The 22,249-nt window shown below is 45.6% G+C and overlaps 1 protein-coding gene across 1 annotated transcript in view; it reads left to right on the top strand.

Annotated features, from left to right (window-relative positions):
- PRKACB (protein kinase cAMP-activated catalytic subunit beta) overlaps nucleotides 1-22,249 on the top strand; it is a 212,319-nt gene that overhangs the window by 429 nt on the left and 189,641 nt on the right. The gene's annotated exons all lie outside the window — the stretch shown is intronic.

Genomic DNA, 22,249 nt, shown 5'->3' with positions numbered 1-22,249 from the left:
GTCTGATGTCACTGATGTGTGCTGCCTGTGTCTCTCCGGCCCATCCCCCACAATATCTTGTAGTGTTTGTGTGTCAGAAATAAAACCTTCATGTGGTCTCACTCCTATGGCGGAACTTTTCATCACTCAGCCTTTGTTTACATGAATAGTGAAACCGAGAAAGTGTCACCATCTGTACAATCACTCCAACATCTCCATACACTGTGCAATCTGATTGTACAATCCCTCTGCAACTCCAACATCTCCATACACTGTGCAATCCCTCTGCAACTCCAACATCTCCATACACTGTGCAATCCCTCTGCAACTCCAACATCTCCATACACTGTGCAATCTTTTCCCTCTGCAACCGTAACTGTCCGTATATGGTACGATCTCCTTTAGGGTGGCCATACACTATACAGTCTGATTGTACAATTCCTGTTAGATTTACCAAAGCGATTAAACCTAAACAATCCATTCAAATTCTATCCAATCAGGCAGATCCTTTAGCGACAATTGATATAAGGCCGGCATACACATCAGGATCTGACCGATCTTTGTACAATCAGCTGCAGATATGTGATGACCTAACTCCTCTCTCCAGTCTGGTTGTAGCCAATCAGGCGGCCTCTGTACTCCATCGTTGTTGGTAAAACTTGTATGGTGGAAGCTCAGTCTGAGGCTGCTTATATCGGATTGTACCGTCTCTGTGCAGTGTTAAACCAATCATACGCTATACAATCTGATTGTACAATCTCATTCAGCTATAGAATATGAAGACAGATCTAAACAATAGTTGTTGGTATCCAGTCAGGCAGCCCTTATACTATGTAGTCACTGGTGGATACAATGTAGATTGTATAGTGCAATGATGGTGAACCTTGGCACCCCAGATGGTTTGGAAGTACATTTCCCATGATGCTCATGCACTCTGCAATTTGTTTGAGCATCATGGGAAATGTAGTTCCAAAACATCTGGGGTGCCAAGGTTCGCCATCACTGGTATATAGTGTGTGATTCCAATCCAACTAAGCAGAGATCTACTCCCACCTGTGAACCCCCCCCCCCCCCCAAAAAAAGTCAGTGGTGGGGGGGGGGGGGGGGTCAGAAAAACAAGTGGAACTTTGTGTGAAAGCTGCACTATACAATCTGATTCTACAATCTCCTTTAGCCACTTGGCGACTGCAATTTATACACTCACCGGCCACTTTATTAGGTACACCCTGCTAGTACCGGGTTGGACCCCCTTTTTGCCTTCAGAACTGCCTCATTCTTTGTGGCATACAGTAGATTCAACAAGGTGTTGGAAACATTCCTCAGAGATTTTGGTCCATAGTGACATGATGACATCACAGTTGCTGCAGATTTGTTGGCTGCACATCCATGATACCAATCTACCATTCCACCACATCCCAGTGGTGCTCTATTGGATGAGATGTGGTGAGTGTGGAGGCCATTGGAGTACAGTGACCTCATTGTCATGGTGAAGAAAGCAGTGGTGAGATGATTTGATCTTTGTGACATGGTGTATTATCCTGCTGGAAGGAGCCATCAGAAGATGGGGACACTGTTGTCATAAAGGGATGGACATGGTCAGCAACAATACTCAGGTAGGCCATGGTGTTTAAACAAAGCTTAATTGATACTAAGGGGCCCAAAGTGTGCCAAGAAAATATCCCCCACACCATTACACCAGCAGCCTGAACCATGGATATAAGGCAGGATGGATCCATGCTTTCATGTTTACACCAAATTCTGACCCTACCATCTGAATGTCACAGCTGAAATCGAAAATCATCAGACCAGGCAACGTTTTTCCAATCCTCTATTGTCCAGTTTTGGTGATGCTGTGCGAATTGTAGCCTCAGTTTCCTGTTAGCTGACAGGAGTGACACCTGGTGTGGTCTTCTGCTGCTGTAGCCCATCTGCTTCAAAGTTCGATGTGTTGTGCTTTCAGAGATGGTATTCTGCATACCTTGGTTGTAACGAGTGGTTATTTGAGTTACTGTTGTCTTGCTATCATTTGAACCAGTCTGCCCATTTTCATCTGACATCAACAAGGCATTTTCTTCCACACAACTGCTGTCACTGGATATTTTCTCTTTTTCGGGCCATTCTCTGTAAACCCGAGAGATGGTTGTGTGTGAGAATCCCCATAGATCAGCAGTTTTTGAAATACTCAGACCAACAACCATGCCACATTCAAAGTCACTTAAATCCTCTTTCTTCCCCATTCTGATGCTCGGTTTGATTTTTAGCAAATCGTCTTCACCACATCTAGATGCCATATGATTGGCTGATTACAAATTAGTTTTACCAAGCAATTCAACAAGTGTACCTAATGAAGTGGCCAATGAGTGTCTATGTACATTGTGGTTTACTGGGGTTATGGCTGAAGAATGTTTTTCAGCCAGAGGCTGGCTTTCAGAAGTAGGAGGGGGGACTTCCTCCCCCCTCACTGCTCGCCGGTGTTTCTCGGGCTTACCTTTTTCTGCTTGCTCACCTGAGAAACAATCCAACTGTGCCACTGACTGGTCACACAGGCAATCGGAGTCTCTATGGCCTTGGAGGACCAGAGCAAAGTCATGATGTCATTTCCAGTCCAGGGTGGAAATAAACTATTTTTTTATTTTAACTTTTTTTGCTTTTAAAGATAAAGGAGAGATTTTGGGATCTCTATTTCTGTTACGCAGGATGTTTACATTCCTTGTAATAGAAATAAATAAATGGATAGTGTTAAAATAAAAAGTAAAAAAAAAATGGAAACGTCCAAATCCCTCCGTGCTCATGTGCAGAAGCGAACACATACGCAACTGGTGCTGGGCACCACACGTGAGGTATAGTGGTAAATGTTAGAGGGAGAGCAATAACTCTAGTGCTAGACCGCCTCTGTAACTCTAAACAGGTAACCTGTAAAGGCGTCACCTATGGAGATGTTTCGATACCGTAGTTTGTCGCCATTCCACGAGTGCGCGATTTAGTGTATGACATGTTGGGTATCACAGTAAGTACCGGTTCACATTTATGCGATCACAGAGATTGCATGTAATTGAGAGTGCACTGCTCCTAAAATTACATGCGATCTCTGCGGTGCAAATTCAGCCATACAGTTTGTATGGCTGAAATCGCACTAAACACGCACAGGACCCTTTTTTTGGTCCACAGCAGAATCGGATGGCATGGTGGTTCACACTAGTGCCATCCGATTCTGTGCGAACTCTCGCGATCTGATCTGGGGTGTCGTTAACTTTGACACCCCCAGCGTATCGCATATGGCAGTGTGAACTGCCTGGGGTGCGGATGCGATGCGGGAACACGCTGTATATTTGCAGCGTCCCCGCATCACATAAATGTGAACCAGCACTAAAGCTGGATACACACTATAAGATTTTCTGAAGACTTTTTCCTTCAGATTTACCTTTTCTATGTAGTGCAAGGGCCTGCCAGATTGCATACAAATTGAAAGTGTTTAGGTTTGACCTCATATTATATGGTTTTGGTAAGTCTAAAGGAAAAAGTCTTCAGAAAATCTTATAGTGTGTATGGCCCATTACTCCATGTAACATCTCTCACATTTTACAAAAATGTTGGAGTATTTGTTTTTTTTTTTTAATTCATTTGTGTATTTTTTTTTTCCAAAATAATTGACTTTGCAAAACTGCTGCGCAAATACTGCGTGGCGTAAAAAATTGCAATGATCGTCATTTTATTCCCTAGGATCTCTGCTAAAAAAAAAAAGTATGTTTGGGGGTTCTAAGTAAATTTCTAGCAAAAAAAAACTTGTAAACAAAAAGTGCCAGAAAAAGCCTGGTCTTCCAAGTGCTATGTGGTAGAAGGACTGTCCTGATTGGATACAAACTGACTGGATAGATGAGTTAGGGCGTCACATATCTAAAGTTGATTGTACAAAGACTATATGGCAGATTGTAACGTGTATGCCCGCCATATGTTGGTTGGAATTTGGTCAGTTCAGCAGGGACCAGCTGAATTTTGATCCATGTATGGGGCACTGTGGTTGTACAGAAGTTAATCTACTGTTTTCCCTGCTCAATCAGAATCACAGGCTGTAGAGTGCAGCGCTGATCGTCAGGGAAGTCTCCCCATTGTCAGATCACAATAGCTTAGGGGGGAGGATTCTTCCATTCACACCAAGTGTGTGAATGGGGGGGAATTGGGTCAGTTTTCTCTGTTCACCTCACTAGTTGAAGAAATAAAATGGACCCGTGTGGGCTGCCTTAGGTTTACCAACATTTGTATCGTGTGAGGAGTCAAGTGAGCAATCCATGTATGTCCAGTGTGGCCATCCATCATGCTACATAGGTTGGAAAATCTTATGCTGGTCCTAGATGGAGCGATTTTCTTTCCTGCAACCCGCCACTCGATTGCCCCTTCAACAGTCAGTATGGATGGAGGAATTCCTCCCGTGGAGCCCTTTGGGTTTTTGGTTGGGGGAGCCATCCAAGCTGGGAGAATACACAGTGATTATTTCTAGCAGCTATAGATACTGGCAATAATCGCATTAAATATCTGACAGGCTGGTTGTTCCAATTTGATGCCCTTTGATATAGTCAGCCTTCCCATACATGCATTGAATCTTGGCCAATCCCTGCTGAACTGATTGAGATCTATGGACGGCTTTATGGAAATTATGAAATCCGATTGTAACTCAAGCGGCCACCTGAATTGTTTCTAAAGCCATTTTTTTGTTTAGAGTGGGGGGGGGGGGGGGTTAAACCCCTTGCTAGGTTATGTGTGTCACCCGTGTCCCCTATCAGGAGATTCACTCCCTGTCATATTCACACAACAGTAAGTGGGAGGAAATCGTTTCTTTGGCTGTGTTTTTACCTGTATGTTTATGACCCCCCCATGAATTGGGGGTGAGTGGAATGCCTGCAACTCAGTGGAAGTGCTTCAAAACGCAGGTCAGCGCATATTGATGTTCATAATATGAGGCGTGCATTGAGTGTCGACCTGTTATGGTGGGTTATGTGTCGATGGGTGTCTTATCACATGCTTTTTGATAAATTTCCATGGATTTCAGACATATCCAGGATGTTTGTTACCAAGAAGTGTCCCCGCTTGAAGATTTCCTCTTAACTCTTGTGCTGGTGACAACTTGGAATTTTCCATCATTTTCAGTCCAGATGACAGTGGTCACTGGGACAATAGAGAGTGAGCATCGCTCTATTGGGGTCACAGACAGTAATAAAACATGACGGGAGTTGTAATCCCTCTTCACTCTATCCAAATGTGTCTGTGTGTATGTGCACATATTTATATATATATATATATATATTTTAGATTTGAAAAATGTATAAAAATGCATAAAAAAAAAGGTATGCTAATTTTGCAGTTCTCTGTTAACGCCCCCCCCCCCCCCCCCCCATTTTTTTTAAAAAAAGTGTGAGAAACAGTAAAAATATATGTAGGAAGTACTTTACTCCCAACTTCTGGCCACTTCTGTAGGTGTCGGGGAAAGCTGAGGGTTCCTGATTTGACATAAAGGTCTGGGAAATTACCGGATCTTGTAGCAGATACTGTCCTATATGTGGAGGGATTGTTCACAGCCGACACATTGCCACACATTAGCTAAAGTGTACAATGGACAAAAATAATCCATTGGTTTGATCAGTTTCAGAAAAACTGTTAATCCCAAAAGGGATTACGTTATACAAATCGCAAAGTCCTACATTTTATTAAAATCAGATAAATTCCTAAAGTAGAACTACAGGCAAAACACTTTATTTTTTATTTTGAGTAGGATAAGGGAGGGTTATGACCCAGTCAGGGGGGGGGGTTTATTTTTTATTTTTTTTATCCATCTGTGTCGATTTTTAGGGAGATTTCCCTTCACTTCCTGTCCCATAGCTAAAACAGGAAGTGAGAGGAAGTCCCACCGAAGTGAGGACATTCATGGTTGACAACAGTCCCACTGTCCCCATTTGAAAGATTTTATCTCTATTTCTATTCTGTTGACAGTCCAAAAAAATGTCACTTTTGGTGATGGTCACTAGGAGAGACAGGGTGAATCTCCCGAACAGGGGGCACAAAAGCAGTAAAAACCCCATTTGTTCTAATCCCTCTCCAGCTATTGTGGAACTACAATTCCCAGCACTGGGGTGAAGTAGTAAGTCCACTGTACTGGAATTTGTAGTTCCATAACCATTGCAGATCATTAGCTCGCAAGCACAGCTCTGCAGCCTTGGAATGTTAATTATGGTCATTTGAGAATCTGACACTTGTTTTTTATATGTACTTAATCTGACAGTAGATGATGTATGTGATGAGGATCGTGTATGTGGTATGTGATGAGGATCGTGTATGTGGTATGTGATGAGGATCGTGTATGTGATGAGGATCGTGTATGTGGTATGTGATGAGGATCGTGTATGTGGTATGCGATGAGGATCGTGTATGTGGTATGCGATGAGGATCGTGTATGTGGTATACGATGGGGATCGTGTATGTGGTATACGATGGGGATCGTGTATGTGGTATGCGATGAGGATCGTGTATGTGGTATGCGATGAGGATCGTGTATGTGGTATGCGATGAGGATCGTGTATGTGGTATGCGATGAGGATCGTGTATGTGGTATGCGATGAGGATCGTGTATGTGGTATGCGATGAGGATCGTGTATGTGGTATACGATGGGGATCATGTATGTGGTATGCGATGAGGATCGTGTATGTGGTATGCGATGAGGATCGTGTATGTGGTATGCGATGAGGATCGTGTATGTGGTATGCGATGAGGATCGTGTATGTGGTATGCGATGAGGATCGTGTATGTGGTATGCGATGAGGATCGTGTATGTGGTATGCGATGAGGATCGTGTATGTGGTATGCGATGAGGATCGTGTATGTGGTATGCGATGAGGATCGTGTATGTGGTATGCGATGAGGATCGTGTATGTGGTATGCGATGAGGATCGTGTATGTGGTATGCGATGAGGATCGTGTATGTGGTATGCGATGAGGATCGTGTATGTGGTATGCGATGAGGATCGTGTATGTGGTATGCGATGAGGATCGTGTATGTGGTATGCGATGAGGATCGTGTATGTGGTATGCGATGAGGATCGTGTATGTGGTATGCGATGAGGATCGTGTATGTGGTATGCGATGAGGATCGTGTATGTGGTATGCGATGAGGATCGTGTATGTGGTATGCGATGAGGATCGTGTATGTGGTATGCGATGGGGATCGTGTATGCGATGAGGATCATGTATGTGGTGAGGATCATGTATGTGGTATGTGGTGAGGATCATGTATGTGGTGAGGATCGTGTATGTGGTATGTGATGAGGATCATGTATGTGGTATGCGATGGGGATCATGTATGCGATGAGGATCATGTATGTGGTGAGGATCATGTATGTGGTATGTGGTGAGGATCATGTATGTGGTGAGGATCGTGTATGTGGTATGCGATGAGGATCGTGTATGTGGTATACGATGGGGATCGTGTATGTGGTATGCGATGAGGATCGTGTATGTGGTATGCGATGAGGATCGTGTATGTGGTATGCGATGAGGATCGTGTATGTGGTATGCGATGAGGATCGTGTATGTGGTATGCGATGAGGATCGTGTATGTGGTATGCGATGAGGATCGTGTATGTGGTATGCGATGAGGATCGTGTATGTGGTATGCGATGAGGATCGTGTATGTGGTATGCGATGAGGATCGTGTATGTGGTATGCGATGAGGATCGTGTATGTGGTATGCGATGAGGATCGTGTATGTGGTATGCGATGGGGATCATGTATGCGATGAGGATCATGTATGCGGTGAGGATCATGTATGTGGTGAGGATCGTGTATGTGGTATGTGATGAGGATCATGTATGTGGTATGCGATGGGGATCATGTATGCGATGAGGATCATGTATGTGGTGAGGATCATGTATGTGGTATGTGGTGAGGATCATGTATGTGGTGAGGATCGTGTATGTGGTATGCGATGAGGATCGTGTATGTGGTATGCGATGAGGATCGTGTATGTGGTATGCGATGAGGATCGTGTATGTGGTATGCGATGAGGATCGTGTATGTGGTATGCGATGAGGATCATGTATGCGATGAGGATCATGTATGTGGTGAGGATCATGTATGTGGTATGTGGTGAGGATCATGTATGTGGTGAGGATCGTGTATGTGGTATGTGGTGAGGATCATGTATGTGGTATGTGATGAGGATCGTGTATGTGGTATGTGATGAGGATCGTGTATGTGGTATGCGATGGGGATCATGTATGCGGTGAGGATCATGTATGTGGTGAGGATCGTGTATGTGGTATGTGATGAGGATCGTGTATGTGGTATGCGATGGGGATCATGTATGCGATGAGGATCATGTATGTGGTGAGGATCATGTATGTGGTATGTGGTGAGGATCATGTATGTGGTGAGGATCGTGTATGTGGTATGTGATGAGGATCATGTATGTGGTATGCGATGGGGATCATGTATGCGATGAGGATCATGTATGTGGTGAGGATCATGTATGTGGTATGTGGTGAGGATCATGTATGTGGTGAGGATCGTGTATGTGGTATGCGATGAGGATCGTGTATGTGGTATGTGATGAGGATCGTGTATGTGGTATACGATGGGGATCGTGTATGTGGTATGCGATGAGGATCGTGTATGTGGTATGCGATGAGGATCGTGTATGTGGTATGCGATGAGGATCGTGTATGTGGTATGCGATGAGGATCGTGTATGTGGTATGCGATGAGGATCGTGTATGTGGTATGCGATGAGGATCGTGTATGTGGTATGCGATGAGGATCGTGTATGTGGTATGCGATGAGGATCGTGTATGTGGTATGCGATGAGGATCGTGTATGTGGTATGCGATGAGGATCGTGTATGTGGTATGCGATGAGGATCGTGTATGTGGTATGCGATGGGGATCATGTATGTGGTATGCGATGGGGATCATGTATGCGATGAGGATCATGTATGTGGTGAGGATCATGTATGTGGTGAGGATCGTGTATGTGGTATGTGATGAGGATCATGTATGTGGTATGCGATGGGGATCATGTATGCGATGAGGATCATGTATGTGGTGAGGATCATGTATGTGGTATGTGGTGAGGATCATGTATGTGGTGAGGATCGTGTATGTGGTATGTGGTGAGGATCATGTATGTGGTATGCGATGAGGATCGTGTATGTGGTATGCGATGAGGATCGTGTATGTGGTATGCGATGAGGATCGTGTATGTGGTATGCGATGAGGATCGTGTATGTGGTATGCGATGAGGATCGTGTATGTGGTATGCGATGAGGATCGTGTATGTGGTATGCGATGAGGATCGTGTATGTGGTATGCGATGAGGATCGTGTATGTGGTATGCGATGAGGATCGTGTATGTGGTATGCGATGAGGATCGTGTATGTGGTATGCGATGAGGATCGTGTATGTGGTATGCGATGAGGATCGTGTATGTGGTATGCGATGAGGATCATGTATGTGGTATGCGATGGGGATCATGTATGTGGTGAGGATCATGTATGTGGTATGTGGTGAGGATCATGTATGTGGTGAGGATCGTGTATGTGGTATGTGGTGAGGATCGTGTATGTGGTATGTGGTGAGGATCATGTATGTGGTATGTGATGAGGATCGTGTATGTGGTATGTGATGAGGATCGTGTATGTGGTATGTGATGAGGATCATGTATGTGGTATGTGATGAGGATCATGTATGTGGTATGTGATGAGGATCATGTATGTGGTATGCGATGGGGATCATGTATGCGATGAGGATCATGTATGTGGTGAGGATCATGTATGTGGTATGTGGTGAGGATCATGTATGTGATGAGGATCATGTATGTGGTATGCGATGAGGATCATGTATGTGGTATGCGATGAGGATCATGTATGTGGTATGCGATGGGGATCATGTATGTGGTATGCGATGGGGATCATGTATGTGATGAGGATCATGTATGTGGTATGTGATGAGGATCATGTATGCAGTGCGGACCAATGTATGTGTTGATGAGGATTATTGTTGGGTCATTCCATCAACAGATGTGGTTTCAGTAGTATATAGGAAAATGATAACATTGCTGGATACATGTGTGTACATGTGACATTGGGATATATATATATGTATGGTCAGAGTTACCTGAACGGTGCTGTTCTGAGCAGTGGTTTGAGAATTGAGGAACACATTACCAGGAGATTTGTCACCGTCATTTTGTGTTTGTCGTGGCAGTGTCCTCAGGAGGTGTTCATACACTATCATTGTCAGTGTGACTTTTAAAGGAAACCTAAAGGTGTCTGCTGTCATTTAGGCCTCAAGTACACTATGAGTTGAGATCCCGGTGTTTAGGTGCAGGCAGAAGGCACAGGCGCACCGTCCAGCAGCCTAGTAAACTCTGAGATTCATAAAGCTGCTGCGGCAGGACAGTGCACAGAGTGGCGTCACATGGCAGTATGCTCCCAAGGATTATTTCCTAGAATGCAGATTGCTTGTGTTCCAGGTATTCGTCCTTGGGTGCATACTGACCTAAACATTGGTACTGCTCAATGCACTGTGCAGCCACAGCAGCTTTCTGCCTCACATAGAGTTTAATGGGCTGCCGGCAGTGAGGCTGTGCATGCATCTAAATGCCAGGATCTCATGCATTGGGATTTAAAGCCCAGTGCGCATGTGGCCTTATACATTCCAGGTCTGAAAGTGTATCAAGGAATCTGATTATATGCTGCAGACAATTTGGAGATGGGGAAACCCAATAGGACTCTCTTACACGGACGCTGAGCACCATGCAACGTGAAGCCATTTATCTTCATGTGCTGGCTCTGAACTGTGTGCAGATGGCCTATATAAGTGAATTAGGGCTGCAACTAACGATTAATTTGTCTGTCGACTAATCTATCGATTATTTTTACGATTAGTCGACTAATCTAACGATTATTTTTATTTTATTTTTTTGCTTAACTGAGTGTTTTTTTGATTAGCTAATTAATCCTGTAATTAATACAGACCCCTCAGTAAGCCCTCCCACCTAGTACAGACCACTCAGTAAGCCCCCCTCCCAGTGCAGACCCCTCCAGTAAGCCCTCCCACCTAGTACAGTATGTACTAGGTGGGACGGCTTACTGAGGGGTCTGTACTGGGAGGGGGGCTTACTAAGTGGTATATGTACTAGGTGGGAGGGCTTACAGAGGGGTCTGTACTGGAAGGGGGGCTTACTAAGTGGTCTGTACTGTACAGACCACTTAGTAAGCCCCCCCTCCTAGTACACTAGTACAGACCACTCAGTAAGCCCCCCTCCTAGTACACTAGTACAGACCACTCAGTAAGCCCTCCAACCTAGTACAAACCCCTTAGTAAGCCCCCCTCCCAGTACAGACCCCTCAGTAAGCCCCCCCTCCCAGTGCAGACCCCTCAGTAAGCCCTCCCACCTAGTACAGACCACTTAGTAAGCCCCCCTCCCAGTGCAGACCCCTCAGTAAGCCCTCCCACCTAGTACTGGGAGGGGGGCTTACTAAGTGGTCTGTACTGTACAGACCACTTAGTAAGCCCCCCTCCCAGTACACTAGTACAGACCACTTAGTAAGCCCCCCTCCCAGTGCAGACCCCTCAGTAAGCCCTCCCACCTAGTACTGGGAGGGGGGCTTACTAAGTGGTCTGTACTGTACAGACCACTTAGTAAGCCCCCCTCCCAGTACACTAGTACAGACCACTCAGTAAGCCCTCCAACCTAGTACAAACCCCTTAGTAAGCCCCCCTCCCAGTACAGACCCCTCAGTAAGCCCTCCCACCTAGTACAGACCACTTACTAAGCCCCCCTCCCAGTACAGACCCCTCAGTAAGCCCTCCTACCTAGTACATACCACTTAGTAAGCCCCCCCCTCCCAGTGCAGACCCCTCAGTAAGCCCTCCCACCTAGTACAGTATGTACTAGGTGGGAGGGCTTACTGAGGGGTCTGTACTGGGAGGGGGGCTTACTAAGTGGTATGTACTAGGTAGGAGGGCTTACTGAGGGGTCTGTACTGGAAGGGGGGCTTACTAAGTGGTCTGTACTGTACAGACCACTTAGTAAGCCCCCCTCCCAGTACACTAGTACAGACCCCTCAGTAAGCCCTCCAACCTAGTACAAACCCCTTAGTAAGCCCCCCTCCCAGTGCAGACCCCTCAGTAAGCCCTCCCACCTAGTACAGACTGTACTAGGTGGGAGGACTTACTGAGGGGTCTGTACTGGGAGGGGGGCTTACTAAGTGGTCTGTACTGTACAGACCACTTAGTAAGCCCCCTCCCAGTACAGACCCCTCAGTAAGCCCTCCCACCTAGTACAGGCCATTACAAGCCGCCACAGTACAGTACAAGCCGGTGTAGTGCCGCACATGTGACATCTCTTAAGTAGCTGGGTGATCGGGGAGGATGGCGTTGCGGCAGAAGCTGTGGTGGAGTACAGGGGTGCTGGAGACGGTCAGCGCTCACCTCTTGTCTCCGGCATCGGTGTGGACGGAGCCCGGCGGGGGAATTTCAAGCGGCGCGGCGGCCGGCCAGGGGGTGTGTGACTAGACGCGTCGACGCTTTTCACGCACGTCGACGCTTTTTTGTAGTCGACGCGTCGTGGCAGCCCTAAAGTGAATGGACATGCAGTTTGGATAGGTACACGGAGATGGGTGCACCGCCCCTGAAGCAGAGCATGTGTTTATGTGTGTATGGGGTCATACACCCGTCTCTATGTATGTGTCAAACTTGGCTGTACAGGTGAGTTTGTCCAGCCGTGTATATAATATATATATATATATATATATATATATATATATATATAACACTTTTGAATCAGAGTATAACATTAAGTCAGTTAGGGTCCTTTCACACAGGCGGCCCGATCGGGCGGTCAGTTTTTTAGGCGGATCTGACCGGATCCTGTATGCATATCCCTATGGGGCAGCGGATGTCAGCGGAGACATGTCCGCTGCCATCCGCATCTGATCCTGTCTGTGAAATCCGGACGGATGGAAACCCTATTTTCCATCCATCCAGGGGATCAGATCGGATGAGAACATATAGGCGGTCCGCTCTCATCCGATTCCCCATAGAGAGCAGCGGTGCTCTGATACCTCCCTCTCTGCACACAGTGCTTACACTGAGCTGTCATCCGCTGACTCAGCAGGGAATGGCGGATCAATCTCCGCTGAGCAGAGCACTGTCCACAACAGGATGCGGACCGTGTGAAAGGACCCTTAGGCTCCTGGGGTATTGAGCTGGTCAGTTAAGTAGCAGAGGGGGTTGTTAAACAGTTTTAGCTGCTTTGGTGTTAATGAAATTAATAGGTGCACTAGATGGGCACAATGAGACAATGTACAAAACAGGAATGGTTTACAAGTGGAGGCCACTGACATTTTTTTTTTCCTATTCATCTTTTCTGACTGTTTTTTACTAGTTTTGCATTTGGCTAGGGTCAGTGTCACTACTGGTGATACCTGGGCCCTATAGAGGTTGCACAGGCAGTCCAACTCCTCCAGGATGGCAGATCAATATGTGCCATTGCCAGAAGGTTTACTGTGTCTCCCAGCAGTCTCAAGAGCATCGATGAGATTCCAGGAGACAGTTACTCTAGGAGAGCTGGACAGGGCCATAGAAGGTCCTTAAACAATCAGCAGGACCGGTGTCTGCTCCTTTGTTCAGCAGATGTCAGCCGATAGGGGGCTTCAGCACGAGTCCTATGTTACCTCCAATGATGAGTATCCTATGCTTGGGTAGATGGTGCTTACTGTGCTATTCCGGTCTTCAATGTAAGATATCACAGGGCTCTTCTTTGGGCACTGCGGTTGAGTTGTGTCTCTCATACAGTAAAGGAAGTTGTCATTGGCTCTCCATTTGTCCATTCACAAAAAGGGGGGAGGAGGCAGCAACTTGATTTCCTCACTGTACACTAGCCAGAACCCTCAGTCTCTGCACTGGAGGTCCTCATTAAAGATAGGATTTGTACAGTAAGCACCAGCCGTCCAATCATAGAATACTCATCATTAGTGGTAAATGTGCATAAGATGGACAATCGTTCAATAATTTGAGGTAACTTATTTGAATTCTGTTCCCCCAAAAAAATTCTGGACCTTCAAGGAACTAAATGTATGTAAAGCCGCAAAACCTTTTTTTGGATAGAGTAAAGGGTGTCCATGCTATCTACCGTATTTTCCGGCGTATAAGACGACCCCCCTAATTTTCAAGTTTAAACATAGGTTTTGGGCTATAGTCGTTGTATAAGACTACCCCCCTTACGAAGCAAGGCAACACCATTGAAAAACATCAGATTTCTCATAGATCTCCAAGGTACCCTAGTACTGTAATACATGTAATCTCTCATACTATCTCCAAGGTACCCTAAGTATTACCAGTAGATGTAATCTCAAGACGCTGGCTGTGCGGGATTCTATTATTGAATGCAAAGCCTGCTCGGATTGGCAGAGTCAGAGAGGCGGGCTGATGTTCCCTCAGCCAATCCGAGCAGGCTTTGCATTCAATAATAGAATAAATCGCTCTCCCTGATTGGCTCAGTGCGGTACACTGTATGTAGCCAAAGCTACGGTACATACGGTATACCGGTACAGGATTCCCACACGGCCAGCGTCTTGAGAGATTACATCTATCGGTAATACTTATACTTAGGTTACCTTGGAGATATTGTACTCGGCGTATAAGACGACCCCCCATTTTTGGGGGATTTTTTTGAGATTCAAAAGTAGTCTTATACGCCAGAAAATACAGTATTTGTCCTGGTGACCACGGTCACAAAAAGTGATGGGAAGGCCAAAGAGTTACACTTGTCACAGGAGGTGGTGAGGAATCATCCAATGGGTGTAACATTTCTCTTAGTGGGGAGTTTGATTTGGAGAGATTTCCTCTCACTTCTGGTTTCTATGCGAGATGAAACATTGTAAAATCTCCTATAGCAGTGATGGAGAACCTTGGCACCCCAGATGGTTTAGAACTACATTTCCCATGATGCTCACCTACACTGCAGAGTGCATGAGCATCATGGTAAGTGTAGTTCCAAAACATCTGGGGGTGCCAAGGTTCGCCATCACTGTCCTATAGCATGTTCCTTTCTATCCAAAAGAGAAAAAAAAAATGGCTTTATTAAGACTTTAACTGGATATCTAGTTTTCCTACTGGGATTTCTTTTTTGGTTGTATGAGATGAAATCCCTTTCACACTGTTGTGCTTTTACAGTGCTAAAACACACCTTTCCAGCAGGACAAAAAGCACATGAAAGTTTTTACCCTTTAAAAGAGATTAAGTCCCGGTTCACACTACCGTGACTTGTCAGGCGACTTGGTTGCTTGACAAGTCGCGGTCCAATTTGTGCTACAGGAACCGCTCTAATAGGAGCGACTCAAGTTGCTCCGACTTAGAAAAAGGGTCCTGTACTACTTTTGACAGAAGTCGGTGCGAGTTGCATTGACTTCCATTATGTGAAGTCCGTGCAAGTCGCGGTGCACTGCGACTTCACAGGTCGCCCCCGAAGTTGTGTCGCCATAGTGTGAACCGACTCTTAGCGCCGGTTCACACTGCAGCGATGCTACTTCACACCGCGACCTCCGAGGTCGCGGTGCAAGCAGCGCGCCGCGACCTCGGAGCGGCCGCCACGGACTTCATAACATTGAAGTCTATGGCGGTCGCCCCAAAGAAGCTCCGGACCCTTTTTCTAGGTCGGAGCGACTTGTGTCGCTCCTATTAGAACGGGTCCGCAGCTTCGCCTCACAGGTCGCCCTAGTGTGAACCGGGACTTATGGGTTTGTTTTTTTGTTTATTAATTCTTACCTAGGTGGATGCAGCATCAGTAAACATTGCTGAGCTGATATGTGTATTCTGACAGTGGTGCAGTCTTAGAATATAGTGGTGCAGCATGGAGGATTCCCCCATCCACGTTGAATGCATGAATGGTAGAATCGGTTCTGCAGGCTGCAAAAAAATGAAAACCGTGTATGGCCAGCTTTAGGGGTCTTTCACACGGTCCGCCTCCGTAGGCGGATCCGTGCTGCTCAGTGGGGATCGATCCGCGATCCCCGCTGAGCCGGCGGATGACAGCTCCGTCTCCGCTTGCAGTGCGGAGAGGGAGGTGTCACAGCCCCCACTGCTCTCTATGGGGAATCGGATGAGAGTGGACTGCTTGTCCGCTCTCATCCGATCCCATCCGATGCTCAGGATGGATGGAAAATAGGTTTTCCATCTGTCCGGATTTCACGGACCGGATCGGATGCGGATGGCAGCGGGTGTCAGCGGACATGTCTCCGTGAATGGGGCATCCAATCAGATCCGCCTAAAAAACTGACAGGAGGATCTGATCGGACTGCCCGTGTGAAAGAGCCCTTAGGGTTCAGGAGTTTTGTGTGTTTAGATGTCTAACAGTGCACACTCTTTGTAACAAGTCATTACAAGCTGTGCCATTTGATAGCAAAGTTGGATTACATATTCTGTACAAAGACATTGTATGCTGATAATCGGAGGAAACTGCATTTATAGATCTCGTTTTTCCATATGTGATCTAATTCTGCAATCGTGTGATCGTTTCCGTATGACAAATAGAAGGATCCTTCCACCATGTGTATATAGGAACTCGGCATCTTCAGCTTTTGGAATGAGTAGTTTGCTAAAGGAGCGAGGCTGTGTGTTTGGGTTCAGATGTGATGAGCAGATCCTCTGCCTGTGGATTGCCTGGGTCAGCCATACATGTCAGATGCTGACTGAGGTTGGCTACTAAAGCATTTGTATAGAAAGCAGACTCATGTTGGACTGATACACAGATGGGGATTCAATCTGCTCCATTTGTCACAAAATCTCCCTAGAAAAACAATGCTTTCTGATTACCAGGATGGCATGAGAGAAATCGTCATGGACAGATACGGAGCAAACACACAATAACGCAGACTTCTCTGATTCTGGCCTTCTCTTGGAGAAATAAAGCCGGCCATAGATCAACCATCTATGAAAACCAAACTAAAACTTCTTGTTGATCGATGAATCGTTCGATTTTTGCATCATTAGTGTGCCAGCTGCTCACACTAATGTGTGCAGTAATAGAAAGTGCCTGATCCAACAAGCTGGATCTTTTTTTTTTTTTTAGAAAAACAAAACAAATGATTGCACAATGGTATCAGCTATTTGCGTTTTTTTCAGTCAGAACGTTTGGTTATAGACTCCTCTATGGCCGGCCTAAAAGCATTCACCCAAAGGCCCTGTTCACACCTGAGCGTTTTTCAGCTCATAAAACGCTCATCTCTGAAGTCTCAAAACACCCAACAAGTAAAATCCCATTCATTTCAATGGCCCCTGTTCACATATAAGTGTTTTGTTGCCTGATGCTCAAAAAAGTACATGAGCTTCTTTTTTAGGCAGACTACAAGAGTTTTTGTTAGATGTCAATGCCTGCCTCAAAACGCCAGAAAAACTACTGAAAATGATACGCTCAGGTGTTAAAGAGGTTGTAAACCCATAGATTTTTTTTTTTTTCGCAACCTGAAAGGGAAAGACATAATGAGCTAGTATGCACCACATGCTAGCACATTATGAAATACTTACCTTAGAACGAGCCCCCGCCATGCCACCCGCTTACCTTTATGATGGACGACATGTCCAGTCGCCCATCTTCCGGGATCGCGGCATCCGGCCATATGATTGGCCGGAGCCGCGGTGACATCACTCCCGTGCGCGCGGGAGCCGACGGTCACGGCACCAGCGGCCATTCCTTCAGAGCGCATGCGCCAGTGATGTCACTGGCTGCATGTAAGGTAAATATCTCCTTAACGGTACGTTTAGGAGATATTTACAGTACCTATAGGTAAGTCTTATTATAGGTTTACCTATAGGTAAAAGTGTCAGAGGAGGGTTTACTTCCTCTTTAAAGAGGAAGTAAACTCACTTAAAAAAACGAGAAAAAAAAGCCCTGTAAAGAGAGAGGCATAATGAGCTAGTATGCATTGCATACTAGCTCATTATGAAGTACTTACCTTAAAATGAAGCCCCCGCCGTGCTGCCCCCTCAGCGACAGGATGGCCGACATGTCTGGCCGTCCTGCTTCCGGGTTCGCGTCCTCCAGGCATCTGATTGGCCGGAGGCGCGATTACATGTTTCCCGCACATGCGCCGGCCTTCACGGCATAGGACTCTGAAGGAACGGCACGGGTGGCCGTTCCTTCAGAGCGCATGCGCCGATGACGTCATCGGCTGCATGCACTGTAAATATCTCCTAAGCGGTGCAAGTTTAGGAGATATTTATAGCACCTATAGGTAAGCCTTAATGTAGGCTTACCTATAGGTAAAAGTGTGTGAAGTGGGTTTACAACCTCTTTAATGGAGCCAAGGAGAGCTCAGAAAATGACCGTCTGCTGACCACAATGGGAATTATGTTGAAAAACTATATATATAATTAGGGATTGACCGATTATTGGCAAGGCCGATATATCGAGGGCTGATATTGACTTTTGCCGATTTATATCTGTATCGGCCCCGGAACTGGAGGATATTCTAAATATTGCTCATGTAAGGGTAAAATGATGTCACATAGCATAATTGCATTTACAAATGTTATTGAATATGCCACTCACATATGTACAAATTAAAGATATAAGCAATGCAGTGATGTCATGACATCACTTCCGGGTACTGGCGCCAGATTCAAAAAAATTACAGCATTCAAAACAGCCTAACTTGGAGTTTTGAATGCTTTTAAGTGCAGAGGAGGGGTCTTTTAGACCCCCAGATCCCTCCACAAGAGTACCTGTCAAGTAAAAAAAAAAAAAAAATAATAATAATAATTTTTTTTTTTTAAATGTATGAAAATATCGGCCGCTACCGATATGCAATGGCCAAAATATCGGTATCGGCAGTGAAAATCGGATACCAGTCGATCACTAATAAATATAAAAAATTTTTATGTATGCTTGCTTATTGTTTTTGTTTGTTGATTTCTGCTTTGTTGGTCCTTTTTACGTATATTCGCTTCAGCGTGTTTTGTAAACATTCCATAAGCCGGTTTGGGCTTTGCGTTTCTGTATCAAACACTTATGTGGACAGGCTGTTGGCGCTTGGCATACAGTAGCGATATAAATGCTTGGCATTGCTCTGCTACTTTGTTCTTTATTGCAGCCGTTGATGGTTTTGGCAGAGTGTTGTGTTGTGCATCGATCTCATCAGCCTGTGCAGACTGTGAAATTCACCCAGCTTCTCATCGGATAGCTGCACCAATTTTACAAATGTTTCTTCTATGGATTTAAAGCAAAGCAATGTTGGCGTCTAAACTTCTAAATAAAAGAACCCGAATGCAATTTTCTGCCCACCGTCTGCCAAAAGCAAAGCATCGCAGCATGTGTACAACCCCATCCGGCTGCCTTGTGCAGATTAACCACTTCAGCTCCAGAAGGTTTTACCCCCTTCATAACCAGATTGTTTTGCTATTTAGCACTGCGCTACTTTAACTGGTATTTGCACGGTCATGCAACACTGTACCCAAATACAACTCTAATTTTTTTTCATACAAATAGAGCTTTCTTTTGGTGGTGGTTGATCATCGCTAGGTTTTTTATATTTTTATTACTGTATATACTCGAGTATAAGCCGACCCGAATATAAGCCGAGGCACCTAATTTTACCACAAAAAACTGGGAAAACGTATTGACTCGAGTATAAGCCTAGGGTGGGAAAAGCAGCAGCTACTGGACCCAAATGGACCACCACGAGACCCAAAATGGGCTGCAGGCATGGTGCAGGGGCTGCGGACATGGTACAGGAGATGCAGGACTGTGGGCATGGCACAGGAGAGGGTTCAGGCATGGCACAGAAGAATCGCCTGTACCATGCCCGTGGCACTGCATCTCCTGAGGAAATGCAGTGGAGTCTCACTTACTTTCCACCTTACATTTAAACATCACGCTGCACGGCGCTAACACATCACTGCGCATGCACAGTCTGCCCGGGAATAGCCGAACGTGTACAGGCTTTCCCGAGCAGCGGCGGCGCATGCACACTGACCGGGGAGAAGGTAATTGAGACCGTGACTCGAGTATAAGCCGAGGGGGGCTTTTTTTCAGCATAACAAAAATGCTGAAAAAGTCGGCTTATACTCGAGTATATACGGTAAAATTTTTACTTTTTGCTATAAAACATATTTACTAAAGGGGAAAAAAAAATCTAATTTTATAAATTTAGGCCAAAATGTATTCTGCTATGTCTGTAAAAAAAAAAAAAAAAATCCAATCAGTGTATATTGATTGGTTTTGTGTGAACGTTATAGCGCCTACAAACTGGTATATATTTTGGAAAGATTTATCTATTTTTTACACTAGTAATGGCAGCGATCAGTGACTTGTAGTGGGATGTAATTGTGCGGCAGGCAATCTAACACTGACACTTTGCAGGGAACTAACTGCCATTGACCTCACCAGTGACCACTTTGGGCAATCAGAATCGCTGTGATCTATGCCCAAAGGAAAGATCGGGAAAAAGAGCAGGGCTTTGAAATCCCCAGACCACTACATCGGCTTTGGGGGCAGTGACAGCCGATCGTTAATGGAGGGAAATGCAGCAGGGACCAGAGGGCTGAGGAGGGTGTAGAGTATTCATTCATATGCCTATTCTTACCCCAGCTCCTGGCAAATGTAAACTGGGCCTAAAAGTCAATATCGCAATACTACTTGCACCTTTGTGTTTTTCACCTGCATAAGAAGTGTATTGATCATGTCATTTCGTAGTGTCATTTGTTGTATGCACTGCCTGTAGTAGATTAAATCCTCACATTTTTGTGTGCAAACATAAGGCATGCAGCAATGGCACTGCACAGGTTAAAGAGGAAGTAAACCCTCCTCTGCAAGTTGTACCTATAGGTAAGCCTATGATAAGACTTACCTATAGGTACTGTAAATATATCCTAAACATGCACCGTTTAGGAGATATTTACCTTACATGCAGCCAGTGACGTCACTGGCGCATGCGCTCTGAGGGAACGGCCGCTGGTGCCGTTCCTTCAAAGTCCCGTGCCTTGACCATCGGCTCTGGCGCGCGTGCGCAGGAGTGACGTCACCGCGGCTCCAGCCAATCAGATGGCCGGATGCCATGATCCCGGAAGACGGGCGACTGGACATGTCGCCCATCATACAAATAAGCGGACGGCACGGCGGGGGCTCGTTCTTAGGTAAGTATTTCATAATGAGCTAGTATGCGATGCATACTAGCTCATGTGTTTCTTTCAGGTCGAAAAAAAAAAAGTTTGCATGGGTTTACAACCTCTTTAATGCATAATCTGTTTGTTGTGTGAGACCTGACACTTCCTACATATCCCACAATCCCTGGCTCTCTGTCTAGCAATGGTGCAGATGCAGTAACTCGATCTAACACCGACACAAACAGGCAGAGCATTCACAGGGAGATCACCATTAGGCTGGGTTCACACTTTAGCAAACCGATCTCGCATGTGATTCGCAGCGCATTGCTGTGCAGATCACATGCAATGTCTGTGCAATGCCAATTTAGCCATACCATTGTATGGCTGCACTCGCATTAGATTCACACGAAAAAGGTGCAGGAACCTTTTGTTTTTCTTTTCCTGCACTGGAATCGGATCGCATGGGTGTGAACACCCATGCGATCCGATTCCTGTCTGAATTCAGTTCGTACTGCGACCTGCGACACGATCTGAGGGTTTTATTAACTTTGTATTGACACCTGCAGCGGTTCGCAGAGGGCAGTGTGAACTGCCTGTAGGGGAGATGTGACGGGGGAACCCGCACTAGAATTGCGCTGGTTCCCGCATAGCAGTAGTGTGAACCCAGGCTAAGAGATATGGTTTCATCACATTAGCACTCCCACATTTGTGATGCAGCACAGAGGTAATAGTGAGGCATGGTTTGGATGCTGTGTGTCCCGGTGCAAGAAGTTACCTGTCCCGTTAGCTAATAGGGACAAGCTAAGTAATTAAATACATGGACAGAGGGGGATCGATCGGCAAACAGCACTGGGAAAATAACTACAATAATATCTAGTTAAAGCCACAAAAACATTTGTTCAAAGCCTTTAATGGACAGAAGAAAAAGCACACTTTTTTGTAGCATGTCCGTTTCTAAATGTTTGCTTTCCACCTTTTGACAAAAAGGTGTAAAATCTCTTGCCTGCTACTCCGCTTACAACCTTATCGGTGAAATGTCTTTTTGAATGGAGATGTGAACTTTACAGAGGCACTGTCATCTAGCCCAGCGTTTCTCAACCTTTTTTCAGTCAAGGCACCTTATA

The sequence above is a fragment of the Pelophylax lessonae genome, assembly GCF_965119305.1.
Source record: "Pelophylax lessonae genome assembly, chromosome: 8".
Taxonomy (NCBI): Eukaryota; Metazoa; Chordata; class Amphibia; order Anura; family Ranidae; genus Pelophylax; species Pelophylax lessonae.
This window is presented reverse-complemented; position numbering and strand designations above follow the sequence as displayed.